General features: G+C 45.9%; 8 non-coding genes across 8 annotated transcripts; 2 read left to right on the top strand and 6 right to left on the bottom strand.

The window, feature by feature from the left end:
- Window positions 1-724: 724 nt before the first annotated feature.
- trnav-cac (transfer RNA valine (anticodon CAC)) lies at window positions 725-797 on the bottom strand. Its single transcript has one exon. It is a non-coding gene; the product is annotated as a tRNA-Val (tRNA).
- Window positions 798-1,248: 451 nt separating this feature from the next.
- Window positions 1,249-1,320, bottom strand: trnae-uuc (transfer RNA glutamic acid (anticodon UUC)). The gene has a single exon. It is a non-coding gene; the product is annotated as a tRNA-Glu (tRNA).
- An 847-nt stretch (window positions 1,321-2,167) lies between these two features.
- trnav-aac (transfer RNA valine (anticodon AAC)) lies at window positions 2,168-2,240 on the bottom strand. The gene has a single exon. It is a non-coding gene; the product is annotated as a tRNA-Val (tRNA).
- Window positions 2,241-3,436: 1,196 nt separating this feature from the next.
- trnad-guc (transfer RNA aspartic acid (anticodon GUC)) lies at window positions 3,437-3,508 on the top strand. The gene has a single exon. It is a non-coding gene; the product is annotated as a tRNA-Asp (tRNA).
- Window positions 3,509-4,142: 634 nt separating this feature from the next.
- On the bottom strand, window positions 4,143-4,215 carry trnav-cac (transfer RNA valine (anticodon CAC)). Its single transcript has one exon. It is a non-coding gene; the product is annotated as a tRNA-Val (tRNA).
- A 14,836-nt stretch (window positions 4,216-19,051) lies between these two features.
- trnah-gug (transfer RNA histidin (anticodon GUG)) lies at window positions 19,052-19,123 on the bottom strand. The gene has a single exon. It is a non-coding gene; the product is annotated as a tRNA-His (tRNA).
- A 201-nt stretch (window positions 19,124-19,324) lies between these two features.
- On the top strand, window positions 19,325-19,396 carry trnae-uuc (transfer RNA glutamic acid (anticodon UUC)). Its single transcript has one exon. It is a non-coding gene; the product is annotated as a tRNA-Glu (tRNA).
- Window positions 19,397-20,541: 1,145 nt separating this feature from the next.
- trnad-guc (transfer RNA aspartic acid (anticodon GUC)) lies at window positions 20,542-20,613 on the bottom strand. Its single transcript has one exon. It is a non-coding gene; the product is annotated as a tRNA-Asp (tRNA).
- Window positions 20,614-21,761: the final 1,148 nt, after the last annotated feature.

The following is a 21,761-nucleotide window of genomic DNA, read 5'->3' as shown; positions in this document are numbered from 1 at the left end:
GGAGTATACGGCACTCTGCACAGTGTACGAAGTAAATTATTTTCGCAGTAATTAATTTACACGTGTATAATAAATATAGTAAATATAATTAATTACTGCGAAAATAATTTACTTCGTACACTGTGCAGAGTGCTGTATACTCCTAGTGTTAGATGTGTTTTCGACGTTATATATGCGTTTATTAATGTTTATTTCACAGTGTCGTGCACCTTTTCATTGCTCTCGCTTTCAGAGCCTCCGCACGGCACACGACTCGACATCAGGAAGCACATTGAAGTGAAAGCAGGGAGCGCTGCGACATGCACTGTGCAGATCCCGCCACACTAAGAGGTATATAAGCGTCAAAGGCAAGTCATTCCGAGTTGGTCGTTTGTGTTTTCCGTTCAGACGCGAAATGCTGAAATGATCTCTCGGCTCCTCGGTTGTCATTTCTGCTCCGTAAAGTAATCACAGCACGAGTCGGCTTCCAGCACGGTGGGTCGGGACACAATGCCGGGGGTCGGAGAGCGATGTCTTCCTCGTTAGTACAGGACCTGTCACCTGTCCCCACCTGTCACGCGGGAGACCGGGGTACATCAGGACGCGCATTGAAGTGAAAGCAGGATGCGCTGCGACATGCACTGTGCAGATCCCGCCACACTAAGAGGTGAGTGGGTCTGTTCGATCACAGCACTAGGCGAATCCCCAATCCCCTTTTGTGCGTGGCGACAGAAGAAGTCTGGTCTGTTTCCGCCCGGTTTCGATCCGGGGATCTTTCGCGTGTGAGGCGAACGTGATAACCACTACACTACGGAAACTGTGGTCAGATGTGCCCAGCGGCCCAGCGCTGAGCTTCGCCAATGCGATTCAGCTGCTTCCAGTGCCTTTATTGGGGTGCGCTGATGGACCGTGCTGTCTCTCCAGAGACCAGCACGCCTGTCATGGACGGAGCAGGAAAGATGGCGCCACATTCTACAGCCCTCTCCACGCAATCGACGAAATCGGGCTACTGAAGTGGAGAAAATCGCCTCTCCAGAAAGTGCAAATATCATCTTGGAGAGTATAAATCCTATTGCCGAAGGTCAGCCCTGTCTACCAGAGTGACCCTCCCACCTCCTGCAGCGATGGTCAGCTCGTCTCACACGAGAGAAGTTTCGGCTGGAAACAAGCGCCCCCTCTTCTCGCACGTTTTGCACGTTGAGTAGTTTTAATGCGGCTCCTTCGTACACAGTGCTGATCTTTTGGAAAGCAGGAGGCAAAATGTACACGTTCCCATACCGGGAGTCGAACCCGGGCCGCCTGGGTGAAAACCAGGAATCCTAACCGCTAGACCATATGGGAGTGCACAACCCTGCTGTTCCGGGCATCATGCAAGCAAACTACAGAAATATGAGAAAACACGCAAGAGAGTTGTCACTCAGAGTGTCGAAGGGTCGATGTATACTGGGGCTCAGTTGAAATGCAACGTCAGGACTTTCCCGAATTATGTCACACGAAGAGAGCACAGCCTTTTCCGCCCTGCCACGTGTGTATCGGTAACTCGCCGTGATCGTATAGTGGTCAGTACTTTGTGTTGTGGCCGCAACAACCCCGGTTCGAATCCGGGTCAAGGCAGAATAGGGGTGTCTGCTTTTACTACTTGCACGAATGAAGGCAAAAAAAAGCCAATTGATGTGAACGAACGGCGCTTTACAGAGGAGTACTGCCTGACTGGATCGTTGATGAACGACAGAGACCACTCCGACCTCTTCTCGGGTTTCTTCAATGACTTACTAAGGATCTTCTTCACATTCGCCCATGCAGGGGAAGCCAGTTACACCAAAGCAAACGCAGGAAAGTGCAATTCAAGCAGAGACCAGGAGGGACTTGTTTACACCGAGAGTGGTCGGAGAATGGAACAATGCGCCCAGCCCTGTTGCTGGAGCCGATTCTTGATGAGATCTTGGGCTCACTAAGAAGCCCCCGCTGGATGCTAATCTTTCTGTTGTTGTTGCAGGTCCTGCGCTGCTTTTGAGCCGACAGAGCTCGTCCTGATCTGTCGGCACAGCCCAATTGCAAATGATCGGCTCCGCATACAGAAGGAACGTGCGTTTGGTACAAGAGTGCATGAAGGCACCGGAAATACATTGGGAACAAATGACCGGTCGCTCAATACCTCTGTGAAGTACAGGAGCATGCAAAACGAGGCTGTTTCCGCCCGGTCTCGAACCGGGGACCTTTCGCGTGTTAGGCGAACGTGATAGCCGCTACACCACGGAAACCTGCAGGGACTGCTGCTGGTGTCTCGCTTGCGTTTCGGGCTGAGAAAGGGACGCGTCACTTTAGGCAGGGGGCGCTGGAGAGAGGAACAAAGGGCGCGATGAAACAAAACACCGAAACCCGGGATCTTTAGATCTTCAGTCTAACGCTCTCCCAGCTGAGCTATTTCGGCGGTGCACAGAGCCCACAGCCACCTGCTCCAGCCTTCCTGTGTTGCGGCATGAGCGCACCAAGAGTAGCGGGAGAGTGTTGCAGGAACGTCACTCAGAAGGAAAGCCACCCAGGTGCGCCCTCTGAGCTCTGTCCAGCGCTTCTTCCTCGCATGGACTCCTGCCTGCGACGGGCAGGAAACAATTAGCAAGAACAGAACAACACCCCATGGGTGTCTCATGACCACACCTTAGGTTGTGACACGTGCAGGTGTGAGGGGTTGCCGGGCTACTTTGGAGCAGAGCTTGGGTGGAGGGAGGGCGGGAAAGCAGACAAAGAGGTGACACCTCAAGGTCTGCACGATCACAGCTCTCCGCCGCCCCAGGCTTCCGCTTGATAAGCTGCTGGACACACCCGCCCCTCCTCACACAGACCGTGGAAAAGCCCCCGAGTCGGAGGGCTCTCTCTTCCTCCCAGGAGCTCTTGGACACGACGCACAGACAGGGTGCGGGGAGCCGCCGCCTGCAAACACGGCTCCAGGCAGGACTCCACTCCGTAGGAGCTGCAGAGCAGAGGAGATGGGGGCAGCTTAGCTCCTGTGCAGAGACCTGAGCTGCTGTTGCTGCAGACGCTGTCTTTTCTGCACTCGGGGTAGGAGTGAATGTTGAGTTGCCCTTAGAAATAAAGCAGAGTACTTCAACGGCACGGGTGTGTGTGTGTGCGTGCGCCCTGGTGATTCTGGGAGACAGATCGAACCTGGGCTAAGAGAGAGGAGGCTTAGCCCTCTTCCATTTGCTACTTCAAAGTTGTACAACCCATTTGTATCTGCTAGGCGGCGCAGTTGTCGTGCACAAAGAACGCTTTGAAAAGCGTCCAAAGCAAGTCATTCCGAGTTGGTCGTTTGTGTTTTCCGTTCAGACGCGAAATGCTGAAATGATCTCTCGGCTCCTCGGTTGTCATTTCTGCTCCGTAAAGGAATCACAGCACGCGTCGCCTTCCAGCACGCTGGGTCGGGACACGATGCCGGGGGTCGGAGCGTGTGATGTCTTCCTCGTTAGTATAGTGGCAAGTATCCCCGCCTGTCACGCGGGAGACCGGGGTTCGATTCCCCGACGGGGAGTAGCTTTTCTTTTACCTCCTTAGAGAAAGGACTGCCTTTCACTTCTCTGTTTTCTAACACAGCGTCGTGCACCTTTTCATTGCTCTCGCTTTCAGAGCCTCCGCACGGCACACGACTCGACATCAGGAAGCATATTGAAGTGAAAGCAGGGAGCGCTGCGACATGCACTGTGCAGATCCCGCCACACTAAGAGGTGAGTGGGTCTGTTCGATGCACAAAGAACGCTTTGATAAGCGTCAAAGGCAAATCATTCCGAGTTGGTCGTTTGTGTTTTCCGTTCAGACGCGAAATGCTGAAATGATCTCTCGGCTCCTCGGTTGTCATTTCTGCCCCGTAAAGGAATCACAGCACGAGTCGGCTTCCAGCACGTTGGGTCGGGACACGATGCCGGGGGTCGGAGAGAGAGATGTCTTCCTCGTTAGTATAGGACCTGTCACGTGGACCTGTCACCTGTCCCCACCTGTCACGCGGGAGACCGGGGTACATCAGGACGCGCATTGAAGTGAAAGCAGGATGCGCTGCGACATGCACTGTGCAGATCCCGCCACACTAAGAGGTGAGTGGGTCTGTTTGATCACAGCGCTAGGCGAATCCCAAATCCCCTTTTGTGCGTGGCGACAGAAGAAGTCTGGTCTGTTTCCGCCCGGTTTCGATCCGGGGACCTTTCGCGTGTGAGGCGAACGTGATAACCACTACACTACGGAAACTGTGGTCAGATGTGCCCAGCGGCCCAGCGCTGAGCTTCGCCAATGCGATTCAGCTGCTTCCAGTGCCTTTATTGGGGAGCGCTGATGGACCGTGCTCTCTCTCCATTGACCAGCACGCCTTATGTTTAGATCCATATTACATAAGAAAGTGGAACCAGTCTTTACAAAACACATTTCTCTTCGGTCTCACCTGTTACCTTCTTCTTTTTCTTTTTCTTCTTACCAATTTCCTGCCAGCCATCCTCTGAATGAGCCTTCATCAGGGTGGCAGCAGTAAAAGCATTCACGGAGTCCATTTCAAGGAAGGGGGTTGTCGTGGAAATTTAACTATCAAGGAAGCCACAAGAGAGAGTTCTCACCTGAGTAAGGTCTTTATTTCAATATTGCAATATTGGGAGCCCTGCTGCCACTTCGCAAAGTGCATCAGAGACTCAATTAGTTACAAGCAGTACAGGGCTTTTATAAGACGTTGCGCTGTAAAAAAAGTTCAGCACTTGGTCCCTTCTAAAACTTCCCCTTTCTCTAAAAGAAAACAAATTACCTCATAGAGCGAGAGAAAAACACTAGATTTGTTATTGAAAGTTTATCAGTTACTTTCAGCTAATTCTAATGACCCAGACAGCATATATTGTTTTGGTACATTGTCTTCTAAACTAACCTAAACAGTGTACTTTGTTGACGAACTGTTTTCTAAAATTCTGCACGTACTGTAGCATAGCAGTTATATCCTTGAAATATTATCTAAAAGCACCAATATATTTTTTTGCAAAGCTCTCTACATTTTTAAGAATCAATTAACTCATTAGATTTCCACTACAATTCCCTCCTTTTTATTCTTGAAAATGATTAAAAGTTAGATTCTTCATATGGACTCCCAGGAGGCTCCCATACTTCAGATTCTTCCGTTTTTATCAGAACATACTGATGCGCAAACATATTCATTATCATATTGCGAAGCATTGGAATAATACAAGTCGAACAGCAACACAAAAACAGGAAGACAAGTATCACAGCTACTATAATTGGTGTTAGTAACTTGAAAAAACACATTCCCCCCGGCCCAAACAGTGATTCTAACCAAGAGAGAAAAGCAGGTGTATCTTTAATGCCTCTTTCTTTGTCCACCTTGTCTCTCAGTTCTTTCAAATGTTGAATAGCAAGCGTAAGATTTCCGTAATCATTTTCATTTGCTGGAATAAATGTGCAACAGGAGTCTCCTATTAAAGCACAGACTCCTCCAGATGCTGCATTTTGTAGATCCAGCACGAACCTGTTCTGAAGTGCCATTAATCTAACTCCCCTTAATTCTTGTTTGATAGCGTCTAAGCCTTCTAACGTGATGTTAATAAACGAGTACATTTCATAGCGAGTAATTTGTAACCAGCGGGCATTAGCTACTGCCTGAATACTCAGTCCTGAGGAAAAAATCATTTCAGCTGCAGTAAATAGTCTATGGTCTTCTGGTACTTTAGAAATATCTGGACCATATCTGTCAGCCCAACTGAGAGCGCGTTTAACCCTTGACTCCCTCTGAAGGGGCTTCATTGAATTTAACAAGTAAGAGTTTACTGGGACAATGAGAATGGAGTGGTGTAGCGTGACTAGAGCACACACTCCTCTCCACTGGGGAGGAAGGCTATCATAAACTTTTGTAGCACATTGCCAATACCAATCCATCAAAACCATAGTTCCATTAGATAAAGTATGGTTAGTAACCGTGGCGCTACAGCCTCCTGTTCTTCCTACTGAGGGGCCACGACCTTTATTCTCATAGCAATAAGAGTGATTAACCTTAGAAGGCAGGTAAACTGCTATTTTAACAGGAGAATCAGTCCAGGTAATGTGATTCTTTAGGTAATCCCACAAAGGAGGACATTCTGCTTTTTTACTGGTAACATTGAAGTGAATAGCAAAATGCACTGCTGGATCACTGGGAGAAACAAAGCCTAATGCTACTGTAGTAGACTTATTTATCTTCAGGCCGGCTGCATATGGATGCCCCTTTGAGTAGGTCAAATACGTTATGGTGAAGGTGGGAAAAGATCTTGGATCTGGCTTTGGAAATCCTGCCACTAGACTTATGCATTCAGAAATGTGACTATCAACTGGTCGGGGGAAAAGTTGCATGGGTGAGGCTGTAGAATGAGGCATTAAAGCACATACATAACAAGATGCATTAAATTTCTTTAACTTTACAGTATAATTTATAAATTTGTACCACAAATTACTCATATCCCCCTCATTATCAGTTTCATTCAGCCAGTTTGTATACAAAGAGGCTTCACGTTTAGATTCTTCCTCTTTCTGGGTGGTGACAGGCTTCCACATAAAAAGGAAAAAGGCTGTGCACATCAGTCCCAAGCAGGTGATCCCCATCTATCCCTGTGGAGACATCACTCCTGCTCTTTGCTCAGTTCGTTTGTGACCTTTTTACAGTGGGAAGCATGAATTCAGGGCACCTGGCACGGCCCCCTCCACCTGAGTGAACACCATTTCTTTTTCCTGTCTTTCACCAGAATCCAGTCTCCTTATTCACGCATTAGTTCTTACAGCACAGGTAAATCCCTGTGGGCTGGAGCCCAGCATTTTTCTTAGGGTTTTTTTTACAAGATTGGTCAACAGCTGGGTAATAACTCTTAGAAAAATCTACACATTGTTCCACTGCCTCAGCTGTGCCGTTTTGCAGAACAATTCTAGCTGAAGTTGTAAAATTTCTCTTTGGTCAGTTCCTGCAAAACATCTTATTAAGAACAAACAAACCATAATAATAATGTGCATCTAGGGGAATCACTCCCAAGGGTAACCCCCCTTAAAACTATATTGTTCTACCCATCAGGTTCTGCCACTAGATAAGAGAACCTTTCCCATGAAATCATTTTTTGACCTTCATGATCCCTTCAGGGCGTACAATTAGCACAGAAGCAGCAGCTTTAGTCCACATGTTTTTCAAGCAGGTTATTAACAGTATGATCATAACGAATAATACCAGACACACAAATATGTATTGAACCAGAGACCCTCTCCAGGTTCCTAGCACAGACTGTAGCCATGCACCAATGCCCCAATTATCTGGATTATAATTATGATATATATTTTTCTTCATCATAGATGTGCTTTGCTAAGTCATTCATTTGCTAATAATTGTCTAGAATACAAGTACTGTTTAGTCTTTGCTCACCTAAACAGCTGTCTATCACCCTAATAGAGAATGGCCTAAAACTGTGATTATAGCGAGGAGCATACAGTTATTTCCATTTTAATATATCTGAGTTACACTCAGACTAAAAGAAGGGCTATTTACCCATGCCAATAAACCTAAATAATCACCTCTATCAAAGGGGATTACTCCCATGAGCATCTTCTATAGCAATACAATCCCAACATGAGCTCTGATTATTATTTGTGGCTGACTGATAAAGTATTGATTCCATATCCCCATTTTATCAAAGTAAAACTCATTACACTTAACAGGTACACTGTCGCCCCCCCTCAGGAAGCTCAACAAACACAGAAACAGTTACAATATAATAATTAATGTTCACTCAGTCTCTGGTGCAGTGGTTCGGTGTCGGCGCAATGCGTAGATCCAGCGATCTCGTCCTGTCACTCAGATGGCAGAGTCGGTAGTCAGTTGCACTTGATATGGTCCTTCCCAGCAGGGTTGCAACATCTGGCAGGGTATATCTTCCTCACCATACCCACTCGCCAGGTATCAGGTCGTGTCTTCCCTCTACTGGAGGTCTCCAAGTGTCCAGCACCTGTTCACCAGCCCCATGCACCACTTCAATTAACAACCTACAATATTACAATAGAGAATTAGCAAATTTAACAATCCATTAGCCAAATTCATCCCTCCAGGAAGTTTTGTTGATTGGCTTGTGATGATATCAAACAGGCTCTATTACACAGTTCTGTTTGATCCAGCCCGCATTCCATGGCGTTCCTTCATTCTGATGTCTAGTCGATCTTTTAGAGTTCTGTTCCTTCATTCCACTGTTCCAGCAGACTGAGGGTGATCTCAGTCCATCTCACCCCGAATAATCCAGCCACAGCCTGTCCCTTGATCATAATACAAGCGGTAGGTCAGTGCCCACTGAGGGCTTATCTCCATCATCAAGTGTTTGGTAGACACAGAGGCAGTGACAGCAACCCACTGGGAAAACAGATGATAAGAGCCAAGGTTTCCCTTTACAATTGTAAATTGTAAACATTTGCTACTGCGTGAAAGGTTTCTCAGGAGCAGGCCTTTTGAGCTGTAGCACCTGCACCTGAACTGTAGTTGAGTTCCTTTGATAAGCATCACATTGAGATACCACATAAGTGGGTACTGCTTCAAACACGGTCCCCACCCAGGTGTCCGACAGAGTGCATTTGTCGAGCTATAAAGGGCATTAGGCTGTGAGGGCATGCAGAGCGTCCAGTGTGCTGGCAGCACCACACTCTTTTCTAACCATGTCCTTTTCTCTGCTTTAGAGGCCTCAGCCTGAATATCCTGTAGCTGTCCCCTTTTCACCAACAGAGGTCTCACAGGGGTCTCAGACTCCTGTTCTACGAGTACTGCTCACCTGACAGCTACATCTGCAAAGTTGTTCCCTCGAGTTACTGGAAACATTTCTTTATTATGTGATTTACACTTTACCACAGCTACTTCAGTCAGCAGCTGCAAAGCTTCTAACAGTTCAGAGACAAACCCAGCATTCTTAACTGGAGTCCCTGCCATGTTGGGGAAATCCCTATTCCTTCACTGCCATCCAAACTTGTGGCATACACCAAATGTATATATACAGTCTATATAAATTGCTACAATTTTCCATTTAGCATATTTACAAGTTTCAATTAAATCTTTTCATTCGGTCTGCTAGTTCTACACCAGATTATTCACAGTTTATACAGCCAGGCAGGTAGCCTGCACAACACATAAACACGGCCCCTTGGCCACCGGGCCACCCACCAGACGATGCCTATCTCCATGCTCCTGCACCAGCACAACAGCTCACGACCCATTTCTTTCACTTACATACAGATTACATACAGATGATCCGTCTGAGGGAATCCAGTCCAGAGCCAGTGCCTGCAAGAAAGCTTGTTTCAAAACATCAAAAACGGTTTCTGCTGCAGGGGTCAAGGCAATTTTGTCTTTAGACTGCACTACCCCCCTTAAACCAGTACGTCACTAGACAAGCTCGTTCTGAGAAGGCATTCACCCTGGCTTTATCATGTAGTTGGTTTTATACTCCTTTTTTTCCTCTCAAGATCCAATACTTGGAGTAGTCCGGCCTTATGGATTCCCTCATTAGGTAAAACAATCACAATATCACATAACTCTATTGAGTTAGTTTACATAAATGCTATTTCATGCAGTTATTCCTTATAAAATGCTGCAGTCTGGGCCTAAAATAGGTCTGGGGTGTCCCCCACCCACATCAGTAGTTGAAACTGTACATCTTTACCCAAGCAGACTGTGACAGCTTATATTTGCTTTAAACACAACCCTTACACTCCTTCTCCTGTAGCCTCCTGTTATCCGTTAGAAAACGTTATATCACATCTTTATGCTGTTTTAGTCTAAAAACAGGACAGCTGTGCTCCTGTGCCCCACAGTTACTGCACACTGTAAGATTATTTCACTTTTATTTAAATCCTGAGATAAATTTAGGAAGGCTACAGAGGGGCTTACTAGATTAAAACTGTTAGTTCACACACGGCTCTCGTTTCAGCTTCTGACAAGTTCTTTAATTGTGAAATCAAGCCTCTTTCTTACAATTTCTCCAAAAAACACATTTTTTTTTTTAGTAACTGCACACCAGCTTATTAGTAGTTCTGTCTTTGAGGTTTTATATCTCGGTATAACATTAAAGTCGCACAATAATTTCGACAAACTGGCGGCTCCCTTTTCTCCTCCTTGGGAGTCTTTTTACCACCCATTTGCAGCGCTCGCAGTTCTGCATGCATGCTTCGCGAGTTATTAAATCACATCTGTCTCTGTTCGTAATATCAGGAAAGCATAGTTGCACATTCTTGGCAACATCAGGTTTTAACCAACTCAAGTAAATTTGTTTTATTACTGTGGAAGTATCTTCATTCACTTCCTTTTCATCGGCTAACCCCGAGTATACTATCCATAAAGCTATAAACCTTTCTGTAAAATCTGAAAACATCCTCACTTCCTTCTGCTGACATGCTGTTAATTTTCTCTAATCAGTTTTCGGTGGGTAATGCTCTTTCAAAAATCTCCACACTAATTCCCACCCTTCTCCCAGATTCTCTCTTAAGGCGTTCTATTTCTTCTTTTGCTTTCTCTTTTTCTACATATACAACTTCGTTTCGTTCAGCCATTGCTTTTAGCTTTTCCATCAGGGATTTTTGCGTCTCATCTATGATATTCTGTTGAATTCTCAAATATTCCTCTAAATATTTTTATCCAAAGGTTCATACACTTTTCTACATTCCTGTTCAGCCTAAATTCCGTCTGACAGTCAATATTTCTTTTAAGTTTCACTTTGGATTAATCAAACTTTTTTTTCCTTCACACCAAACCATTTTCACGTCTCCCACGCGCCCCGCGGAATCCCCCAGTCGAGACAAACTGACGAACTATCACAATTCGGGAACACGGACCAGGTTCCAAATCCTGGCTTTAAACACACAGTTGAATCGAGTTACCATTTTCGGCTCTTCCTCGAGTACAGTTCTAGTTGCTACCTTCAGCCGTACTGCAGTCGTGTACCAGGATGCAACACCTGGATTTTTTCGCACGGGCAGGGCGAGATGCTATTCCTTCAGCAATCCCTCCTTTTCTACCCCACCTTCACAAAACAGGCATCTAAAACACATACACCATTAACTCATTTTTCTGTTGTACTCGCTTCAGCTTCAGGAAAACCCTGAACCCACCACAGCAACATGGAGAGGACAAGGGACTTTTTAGAAAAGAGGAGTCCTTACCTCTTTTTAGAAGCGGCCGCCTAACTTTTCCTCCCCATGTCCGTGTGGTTTAATTTAGATGGATACTTCTTCATCATTTGGGTCACGTATCCGCCAATCTGCCTCCTCCTTTTTAGAGGATGTTGAAAACCTTTAGGAACAATATGATCTAGCAACAAGGTTATGTCACTGTAATTAGGCTTAAGACAATCAAGAACAAGGCGCTTGCCTTTCTTCTAAATTCTTTACGATCATCAGGCAATTAAGGAAAAGACTTAACTAATGCAAATAATTCACTAGGAGACCAATGTCAATGTACTGTACATATGGTGGAGTTCTTTCTGGACCTGAAAAAGTGCACATTGGTATTTCACAAACAAGTGGCTCCGGACCGCTTTCTAATTTCGGTGGAGACTTTTTCTTTTTAGTACGCATGGCCATGACTTTAGCTGCAGTTTGCTGTTCTTTAGTTTCAAGACTAGTCTTTTTTTAAGCTTCCCATTATTTCTGTGATTCCTCTTTCCATTAAATAAGTTTTCCAATTCATTTTCTTTCATTTCTTCTCCTTCTCTTCTAAGTTTCCCCTTCTTCAGGAAACTTCTTTTTCCTAATTCAACTTTCCTCTGTCCATTCTGATTCACTTACAAAGATCCTTCATAGTTATGGGCCCCTAATTATCATATATAAATTATGTGCAAGTTCCCTTACACCTATTACCCTAGCTTTACAGTTCATGAACATAATTTTTTTCCCTAACCCAGGCTATAATTGTTTCTCCGAATTTGTCGTACATGTACTTTTGCTGGACTGCTCGGTCCCATTTTCGTCTCTGAATTTTAATTTCCCATTTTTACCGATCGGTGCCTTACTTAGAACCTTATCACATTAACTACTCCGCAGAGCAAAAACCACACGTCTGTGTTAAGATAAGTTCTTTATATGAGTCCCAGACTCATCAAACCCGCGTGAGAACACCCCTGTGGCTCGCTTCTCAAACTATTAATTTTTAAGGATCACTTACTGACGTCAGACAGCTGCCAATTCTCCAGACGCGTCTCTGGAAGGATAAACAGTTTATCCTCCGAGGTTCGTCCAATTTGCTAAAATTGTCCGGGTCCGGATGGAGTTTCAGCAGCCGTTCGCGTTCAGGTTTGTGATCCCGGACGAGCCCCCAAATTGTCATGGAAATTTAACTATCAAGGAAGCCACAAGAGAGAGTTCTCACCTGAGTAAGGTCTTTATTTCAATATTGCAATATTGGGAGCCCTGCTGCCACTTCGCAAAGTGCATCAGAGACTCAATTTGTTACAAGCAGTACAGGGTTTTTATAAGACGTTGCGCTGTAAAAAAGTTCAGCACTTGGTCCCTTCTAAAACTTCCCCTTTCTCTAAGAGAAAACAGATTACATCATAGAGCGAGAGAAGAAAACTAGATTTGTTATTCAAAGCTTATCAGTTACTTTCAGCTAATTCTAATGACCCAGACAGCATATATTATTTTGGTACATTGTCTTCTAAACTAACCTAAACAGTGTACTTTGTTGACGAACTGTTTTCTAAAATTCTGCACGTACTGTAGCATAGCAGTTATATCCTTGAAATATTATCTAAAAGCACCAATATATTTTTTTTAAAGCTCTCTACATTTTTAAGAATCAATTAACTCATTAGATTTCCACTACACTCACATATCCTCATGCTCAACTTTGGCTCAACCACACAAACTATGAAGATAATCATCTGCTTTTGCTCCAAGATTTATGTTACTAGGCTCTCTCCTGGGGATCCTCGTGTTCAAACATTGCCCTTATTGTGGATGATCCATGACAGAATTCAGGGAATTCAGAATTCTGATACCTCAGCTCAGATTCTGACTGGGCAGACTGTCATTGCCTGGTGTGAATGTGTGCATATCTGTTTTTGTGCATGTTCTGTGGCCTGTTGTACAGTACATCACAAATGAAAGGGAAATAGAAAACTAAAATAAGACTCAAGTGTTTTATCTTTCAACAGTGTTTCATTAGTATCTGTGCTAGATCCTGTCATCCACTGCTTACCACAACAGGCTCTAGCACGGGATAGCAGCTAATACATTTAACAATCTCACTGCACAATGTTGTATATTCAAGGGCTGATCTTCTGTACTTTTTCTTTCACTTTTCATTTCCTAGAAACTCAGTCCTGCCAGGAATAATCTGAGAACAAAATCAATCTGAGTGAAAATCGAAGCAGAGGAAGATTGTTTTACAGAGTCAACAAGGTCTAATTCAAGGTCATCAGCACTAACAACATTCTCTCTGGAGACAGGCGATAAGAAAATTGAAAGTGTGTATTGTTACACAACAGCAGAGACTATGAGTTATGCTATCATGAGAGTGGTGATGGATTTTTTTCATTGCTTAGTTTTGCAGGTTCTGTACATTTGAACATTCAAATTGACTAAAGTAAAGGAGTTTTCCCTTTTTACCACATAATTCCCAAAGATCAACACTAATAGAAAGCCTAATTCCAGCCAAGATTCAATTACTGTCTCTCAGGCATCCCAGCAGTGGATTTCATGACTTCAGACAGCCATCTTTATCAGTGGAGAACTCAATGCTCTGAGGTTTACTGGCAGAGTCTCACACTGGGTAATATGTTGGTAAATAATGTCCTATGGAATTCTACTATTGATAAATTCTACTATGGAACTGCGATGTGTCCTGAAAAAATCTTCTATGATAGTGGTACAGTCCATCACACCCCACCTACAGCCTTTAAAAGAGAAAAAAAAAATTCTGATATTATGGTGGAAAAAGAGGGGATTCAGTGGCTGACGAGATTGCTAAACAATATTGCAAAGGAAGAGAGAATTCCAGAAGAATGGACAAAAAGCAGTATGGTTACCATCTACAAGGAGAAAGGAGACCCAATGGAGTGTAAAAACTATAGAGGAATAAAACTTCTGGAACATGGATTGAAAATCCTGGAAAAAATTCTGGACAAGAGACTCAGGAAGATAATCAGGATCCACAACTCACAATTTGGATTCTCAGTGGGGAAAAGCACAACAGATGCCATTTTTGTGATGAGACAGTTACAGGAGAAGACACTAGAGAAAGGGAAAAAGCTGTATGTGGCCTTTCTGGACTTGGAGAAGGCATATGACCGTGTGCCCAGAGAGGTGGTTTATTGGTGCTTGAGGAAGAAAGGAGTACCAGAAAGCATGGTGAAGTTAGTTCAAGCAACCTATAGAGATGCAACTACGAAGATGATAACACAACAGGGAGAGACAAAAGAGTTTGAAATCACAGTTGGAGTACACCAAGGATCAGCACTAAGTCCTTTCCTTTTCATAAACATTATTGACACACTGACAGAGGAGGTAAGAACAGAAGTGCCTTGGGAACTCATCTTTGCTGATGATGTGGCACTGATGGCAGACTCAGAAGTAGAACTACAGGAGAAAGTGTTCAAATGGCAGAGGAGTCTGGAAAAAGGTGGACTGAAAATGAATGCAGAAAAATCTGAAATAATGGTAATGGAGAGAAGAGGAGATACTATGACCAATAATGAGGAGACAAATGGAGGAAAACTGAAACAAGTTGATGACTTTAAATACCTTGGATCAAAACTGGTAAAGGGAGGAGAAACACTGGAGGCAGTAAAACAAAGAGTGAAAGCTGGATGGAACAAGTGGAGAGAGATAACTGGAATAATCTGTGACAGGAAAATTCCCAGAAAGTTAAAGTGCAAAATGTACAAGACTGTGATTAGACCTGTACTACTATATGGAGCTGAATGCTTGGCAGTTGGAAAGAGGGAAGAGAACTTGATGAGAAGAACTGAAATGAGGATGTTGAGATGGATTCTGCAGATTTCAATGAAGGATAAGATCAGAAATGAAGAAATCCGTAGACGATGTAAGGTGGTGAATGTGGTTGAGAAGATGCGAGAGGCGAGGTTACGGTGGTATGGACATATCATGAGGAGGGACGTTGAGGAAGTAACAAAGAGGGTAATGGAATTTGAGGTGGAAGGTAACAGAGGAAGAGGCAGGCCTAGAAAGAGATGGATAGATTGTGTGAGAAAAGATATGGAGGTATGTGAAGTGAGTAAAGAAGATGTGCTCGACAGAGACAAATGGAGAAGAGCAACCAAAGCAGCTGACCCCAGGACAGTCTGGGACTAAGGCTGTGAAAAAGAAGAAGAAGAAGAAGAAAAAGATGGTGGAAAAAGAGCCCTGGAATCTTTGTAGAAGGACAGAAGACGGAAAGAACGGGCAGTGTAACCATGGCGAAGAGAAGGGAAATATTGGAGAGAGCTTTTTTCATACACTTTTTATGACTGTTTTTGTGGCTGTTTTTCCAGCCCAAAAATGATCAACAAATATGGGCAGGCGTCCTGTGCCAAATCCAATCTACCTTTCTTCCAAGCATACAGGAATGTCAGTGAATTAAATATTGACATTTGAAAATACCCAAAAATATGCAATCACACATATGCAGTTTGAGCAAACATAAGACAATACCCAAGTACCACAAACTACCAGGCATCATTAGCAGTTCAGGTGGGGAGCTGTGTCAGCATGCGTAGGCTGCAAAGGAACAAGTAATAGGTCTATTCCATGCTTAAAAGAGAAGAAAGAAAACACAACATTTCAGCTGTGGAGCCCTCACACCTGAAGAAGGCTCCACGGCCGAAACGTTGTGTTTTCTTTCTTCTCTTTTCATCTAGTGTCATTAGCCAGTTCCTGTCAAAATAAAATAGAAATGGATAACATTCTAGAGAGAGTTTGAAATACCAAGGTACAATTTAAACCATATTTCTTCCACTACAACCACAATATTTTGGAGAGATCGCTGAGCCTAACTGTTCTGGCATGCCCGTTAGCCTCCGTCCTGCTTCAGCAATGAATGCAACGGGGCACATTCTGAGGGAGATGCGGTCAATCAGGTTGCAGGAAAACCACGCTATGCTTTTTTTTGAGATCCTGAAAAGGACAGAGGGGCCATGTATATGTGTGCAGCTGGATATGTAATTGCAGGTAGCGTAGCAAATTCTGCTGAAGCCCCACTGCCTGGTGTGGACGGTAGCTGTGCATGTTGCAGCAGAATTGTGCATGTGAGATCAAGGGGGCATGTCATGTGTTTGAGCACTTCACTCCCTTCCGGAAGCACGTGATTCCCTGAGTCCCAAAAATTTGTAAGTTCTTTGGATGACCTGTGGACCGATCTTTCACGATGAAGAATTCCTTAAGAAGAATAGATCTCGGCCCACCATCCCAATGCCTCCATCTCAAAACAGCAACCTCCCACTGCCCTTAGTCTGCAAGGCAGTCCTTTCAAGTGCGATGATGACGCCGGGACCTTCGTTGCCTATTGTACGAGGTGAACTTTTGTGCTCATCAATTCAACGCTCTTTCCATCAACTCATCTTGTCTTTTGACGCTTCGTGTTTTGTGCTCCTTTGACTATCGGCATATCGGGTGACTGCAAACACTGAAGTTCTTGCTTACGGAGTGTGGAACAGTGTTTTCAAGTGATCGCTGTTCTGTCATGTTGACGCCGAGTGAATCTTTCTTTGGCAACATGGGCAGGCTGACAGAAGCGCGAGCTAAAGTAATGGCAAATTTCTTGACTTATTTCTGAATGTGAATGTTCTTTAGAAAAGGGATGCGGCATTGCTTCTCCCCCGTGTAAAGGTCACGCATTCCAGACGTGGTTATGAGCGAACAGTTGCCGCAAGTGTTTGAAAAGAACAAGAGAGGAAGCAGCCCTGCCCCGTGTGAGAATCAAACTCAGGACCTTCAGACGATGAGACTGACGCGCTACCAACTACGCCTACGAGGCCAGCTGCAGTACACAGCCGGAAAGTTTGCCTCATATGGATTTCAGTCGCCCGTTCCCTAATCTTTAGACGCCCTCTGCTGGATGTTGCATTTGCCTTTTGATCTCACCGATACTTTTTTGGTCTGTTTCTGTTGCGAGTCCGTTTTTCAGATCTCACCTAGCACAAGTCTCTCTGGCTGAAGTGGCCTCTCTGCTTCAGCATCGTGCCCTCACTCAGCCATTAAAAACGTCACTCGGACTTCTGACATGCTGACATGAAATGTCAAGAGAGAGTGGCGGAGACGCTTAAGGCAGAGAGAAGATGAAGAGGGGGCGTGGCTGCGAAATGATTGACAGCTGCATGACGCTTTCCATACAAGGCGTGACCACAGGCTAAAGGACACCTTTCGGCACATCAAGCTCTAAGCACACACCTGGAGGACGTGGGAAATGATCCCGCTACCTCTCGCGTGCAAAGCAAGCGCTGTACCATGCAAGCTAACCCCCCTTGCTGGGGTTATGCCTCGGTGTCGCCTAGTGCCGCTTGTTCCCCTCTTACCAGTTGCAGTTCACTGCCCTTCGTCTGCAAGGCAGTCGTGTAATTGCAGCTTTCTTGACTTATTGATGAAGGTCTGACTGGACGAGCGAATGATGCCTCTCCCCCGTCCTCAAGCTCGTTGACAGAATAAAATGGCAAGTGCCGCCGTGGCTCATTGGTTTAGGGATATGATTCTCGCTTAGGGTGTGGGAGGTCCTGGGTTCAACTCGCGGATGAGCCCTTGTGTGCTCTTTTTGTCCTCGTCCACAAGACTGGGAATTGATATCCACATCACCTTGCAGCATCTGCTTATGGCAAACGATGGAATGTGACTAATGACTGAACGAGCCTGGTGAATACTCATCACGTGGCACAATGAGAGCGTGCAGTCAGCTGTCCAAGGCAGCAACCTCATTGCTCGTTCAAAAGAACACGTAGTGAAAACTCATCACCACTATGTCGTAAATGAGCACCGCGATCGCTTGTTGTCATGCGTCCTTACTTGGGAAATGCAGAAGCAAAAACTGCCCTCTCTCAGCCACCGAAACGTGTGCGGCTCGCCTTGCACTCTCTGCGCCTCGCATATTTATGGAGCTGTCTGCTCTTCTTTCTGTTGAAGTACGCAAGTTACGGGGCGTACTGCACACTATGATGTGCTCAATGACAGCTTTCAAGATTTGAAAACTATGAGCTTGATGGCTCAAGTCGAACGAATGTGGTTGTTACGCAATTGATGATGAAACGCACGTATTCTAACGATTCGTGAGAGTATGTTCTAAAGGTCCCTGGCTCGATCCCGGGTTTCGGTTTTTTGTTTCATCGCGCCCTTTGTTCCTCTCTCCAGCGCCCCCTGCCTAAAGTGACGCTTCCCTTTTTCAGCCCGAAACGCAAGCGATACACCAGCAACAAACCCTACAGGTTTCCGTAGTGTAGTGGTTATCACGTTTGCCTAACATGCGAAAGGTCCCAGGTTCGAGACCGGGTGAAAACAGCCTCTTCTTGCACGCTCCTGCACTTCACAGAGGTCTTGAACCACCAGTCATTTGATCCCAATGTATTTCCGGTGCCTTCATGCACTCTTGTACCAAACGCACATTCCTTCTGTACCTGGAGCCAAACATTTGCAATTGGGCTATCCCGACAGACCAAGACGAGCTCTGTCGGCTCAAAAGCAGCGCAACACCTGCGAGAACAACAGAAAGATTAGTATCCAGCGGGGGCCTCTTAGTAAGCCCAAGATCTAATCAAGAATCGACTCCAGCAACAGGGCTGGGTGCATTGTTCCATATTCCGACCACTCTTGGTGTAAACAGGTCCCTCCTGGTCTCTGCTTGAAATGCACTTTCCTGCGTTTGCTTTGGTGTAACTGGCTTCCCCTGCATGGGCGAATGTGAAGAAGATCCTTAGTAAGTCATTGAAGAAACCCGAGAAGAGGTCGGAGTGGCCTCTGTCGTTCATCAACGATCCAGTCAGGCAGTACTCCTCTGTAAAGCGCCGTTCGTTCACATCAATTGGCTTTTTTTTGCCTTCATTCGTGCAAGTAGTAAAAGCAGACGCCCCTATTCTGCCGTGACCCGGATTCGAACCGGGGTTGTTGCGGCCACAACACAAAGTACTGACCACTATACGATCACGGCGAGTTACCGATACACACGTGGCAGGGCGGAAAAGGCTGTGCTCTCTTCGTGTGACATAATTCGGAAAAGTCCTGACGTTGCATTTCAACTGAGTCCCAGTATACATCGACCCTTCGACACTCTGAGTGACAACTCTCTTGCGTGTTTTCTCATATTTATGTAGTTTGCTTGCATGATGCCCGGAACAGAAGGGTTGTGCACTCCCATATGGTCTAGCGGCTAGGATTCCTGGTTTTCACCCAGGCGGCCCGGGTTCGACTCCCGGTATGGGAACGTGTCAATTTTGCCTCCTGCTTTCCAAAAGATCAGCACTGTGTACGAAGGAGCCGCATTAAAACTACTCAACGTGCAAAACGTGCGAGAAGAGGGGGCGCTTGTTTCCAGCCGAAACTTCTCGCGTGTGAGACGAGCTGACCATCGCTGCAGGAGGTGGGAGGGTTACTCTGGTAGACAGGGCTGACCTTCGGCAATAGGATTTATACTCTCCAAGATGATATTTGCACTTTCTGGAGAGGCGATTTTCTCCACTTCAGTAGCCCGATTTCGTCGATTGAGTGGAGAGGGCTGTAGAATGTGGCGCCGTCTTTCCTGCTCCGTCCATGACAGGCGTGCTGGTCTCTGGAGAGAGAGCATGGTCCATCAGCGCACCCCAATAAAGGCACTGGAAGCAGCTGAGTCGCATTGGCGAAGCTCAGCACTGGGCCGCTGGGCACATCTTACCACCGTTTCCGTAGTGTAGTGGTTATCATGTTTGCCTCACACGCGAAAGGTCCCCGGTTCGAAACCAGGCGGAAACAGACCAGACTTCTTCTGTCGCCACGCACAAGAGGGGATTGGGGATTCGCCTAGCGCTGTGATCGAACAGACCCACTCACCTCTTAGTGTGGCGGGATCTGCACAGTGCATGTCGCAGCGCATCCTGCTTTAACTTCACTGCGCGTCCTGATGTACCCCGGTCTCCCGCGTGACAGGTGGGGACAGGTGGCAGGTCCTATACTACCGAGGAAGACATCGCTCTCTCCGACCCCCGGCATCGTGTCCTGACCCACCGTGCTGGAAGCCGACTCGTGCTGTGATTCCTTTACGGAGCAGAAATGACAACTGAGGAGCCGAGAGATCATTTCAGCATTTCGCGTCTGAACGGAAAACACAAACGACCAACTCGGAATGACTTGCCTTTGACGCTTATCAAAGCGTTCTTTGTGCATCGAACAGACCCACTCACCTCTTAGTGTGGCGGGATCTGCACAGTGCATGTCGCAGCGCTCCCTGCTTTCACTTCAATGTGCTTCCTGATGTCGAGTCGTGTGCCGTGCGGAGGCTCTGAAAGCGAGAGCAATGAAAAGGCGCACGACGCTGTGTTAGAAAACAGAGAAGTGAAAGGCAGTCCTTTCTCTAAGGAGGTAAAAGAAAAGCTACTCCCCGTCGGGGAATCGAACCCCGGTCTCCCGCGTGACAGGCGGGGATACTTGCCACTATACTAACGAGGAAGACATCACACTCTCCGACCCCCGGCATCGTGTCCCGACCCACCGTGCTGGAAGCCGACGCGTGCTGTGATTCCTTTACGGAGCAGAAATGACAACCGAGGAGCCGAGAGATCATTTCAGCATTTCGCGTCTGAACGGAAAACACAAACGACCAACTCGGAATGACTTGCCTTTGATGCTTTTCAAAGCGTTCTTTGTGCACGATGACTGCGCCGCCTAGCAGATACAAATGGGTTGTACAACTTTGAACTAACAAATGGAAGAGGGCTAAGCCCCCTCTCTTTTAGCCCAGGTTCGATCTGTCTCCCAGACTCACCAGGCGCACGCACACACACACACCCGTGCCGTTGAAGTGCTCTGCTTCATTTCTAAGGGCAACTCAACATTCACTCCTACCCCGAGTGCAGAAAAGACAGCGTCTGCAGCAACAGCAGCTCAGGTCTCTGCCCATCTCCTCTTTTCTGCGGCTCCTGCGGAGTGGAGTCCTGCCTGGAGCTGTGTTTGCAGGCGGCAGCTCCCCGCGCCCTGTCTGTGCGTCGTGAAATTAATTAATAACGTTAATAAATTTATAAAGTAAATTTATAAAGTTATAAATTAGAAATTAATAACGATATAATTATATTCATGTACCGCAACACAAGAATAGTACACACTGTACATTGTCTGTCGATAATGTTTCTGTAGTGCTTTTTCAGCACTCAGCACGTGACTGTGCTGTTGGCGCTGTGGGTTAGGTTCCTGACTTCCATATCGCACGGTCTCTGATTGAATCCCATAGAACTATGACTTCATTTTTTAACAAACATTTCTTTGAAAAAATGAAACGTTTCCCTTGGTCAGAGATTAAATAAAACCTCACTTTTTTTGAGGTTTTACTGTGCAGAGTGAGGTTTTAGCTCACTTTTTTTGAGCAGAAGGTTTACTGTGACTTGAGAAGGGCCGGCATCCAATCACGGTGGTACACACACACGCTCTCACTCATATGAGCTACACGGCTACCAAGATGATCTCGGGTGCGCCGAGCTGGTACGGAACATATTGAACTGATCGACGGCGAATTGTCTCTTAGACAGGCTTTTCACCTCTAAGCTCCCTGACTGACAGTGATCAGCTAGGTAGTGAAACAGTCAGCTGCTTCTAAGCCATAA

This window comes from Lepisosteus oculatus, unplaced genomic scaffold, assembly GCF_040954835.1.
Source record: "Lepisosteus oculatus isolate fLepOcu1 unplaced genomic scaffold, fLepOcu1.hap2 HAP2_SCAFFOLD_70, whole genome shotgun sequence".
Classification (NCBI taxonomy): domain Eukaryota; kingdom Metazoa; phylum Chordata; class Actinopteri; order Semionotiformes; family Lepisosteidae; genus Lepisosteus; species Lepisosteus oculatus.
This window is presented reverse-complemented; position numbering and strand designations above follow the sequence as displayed.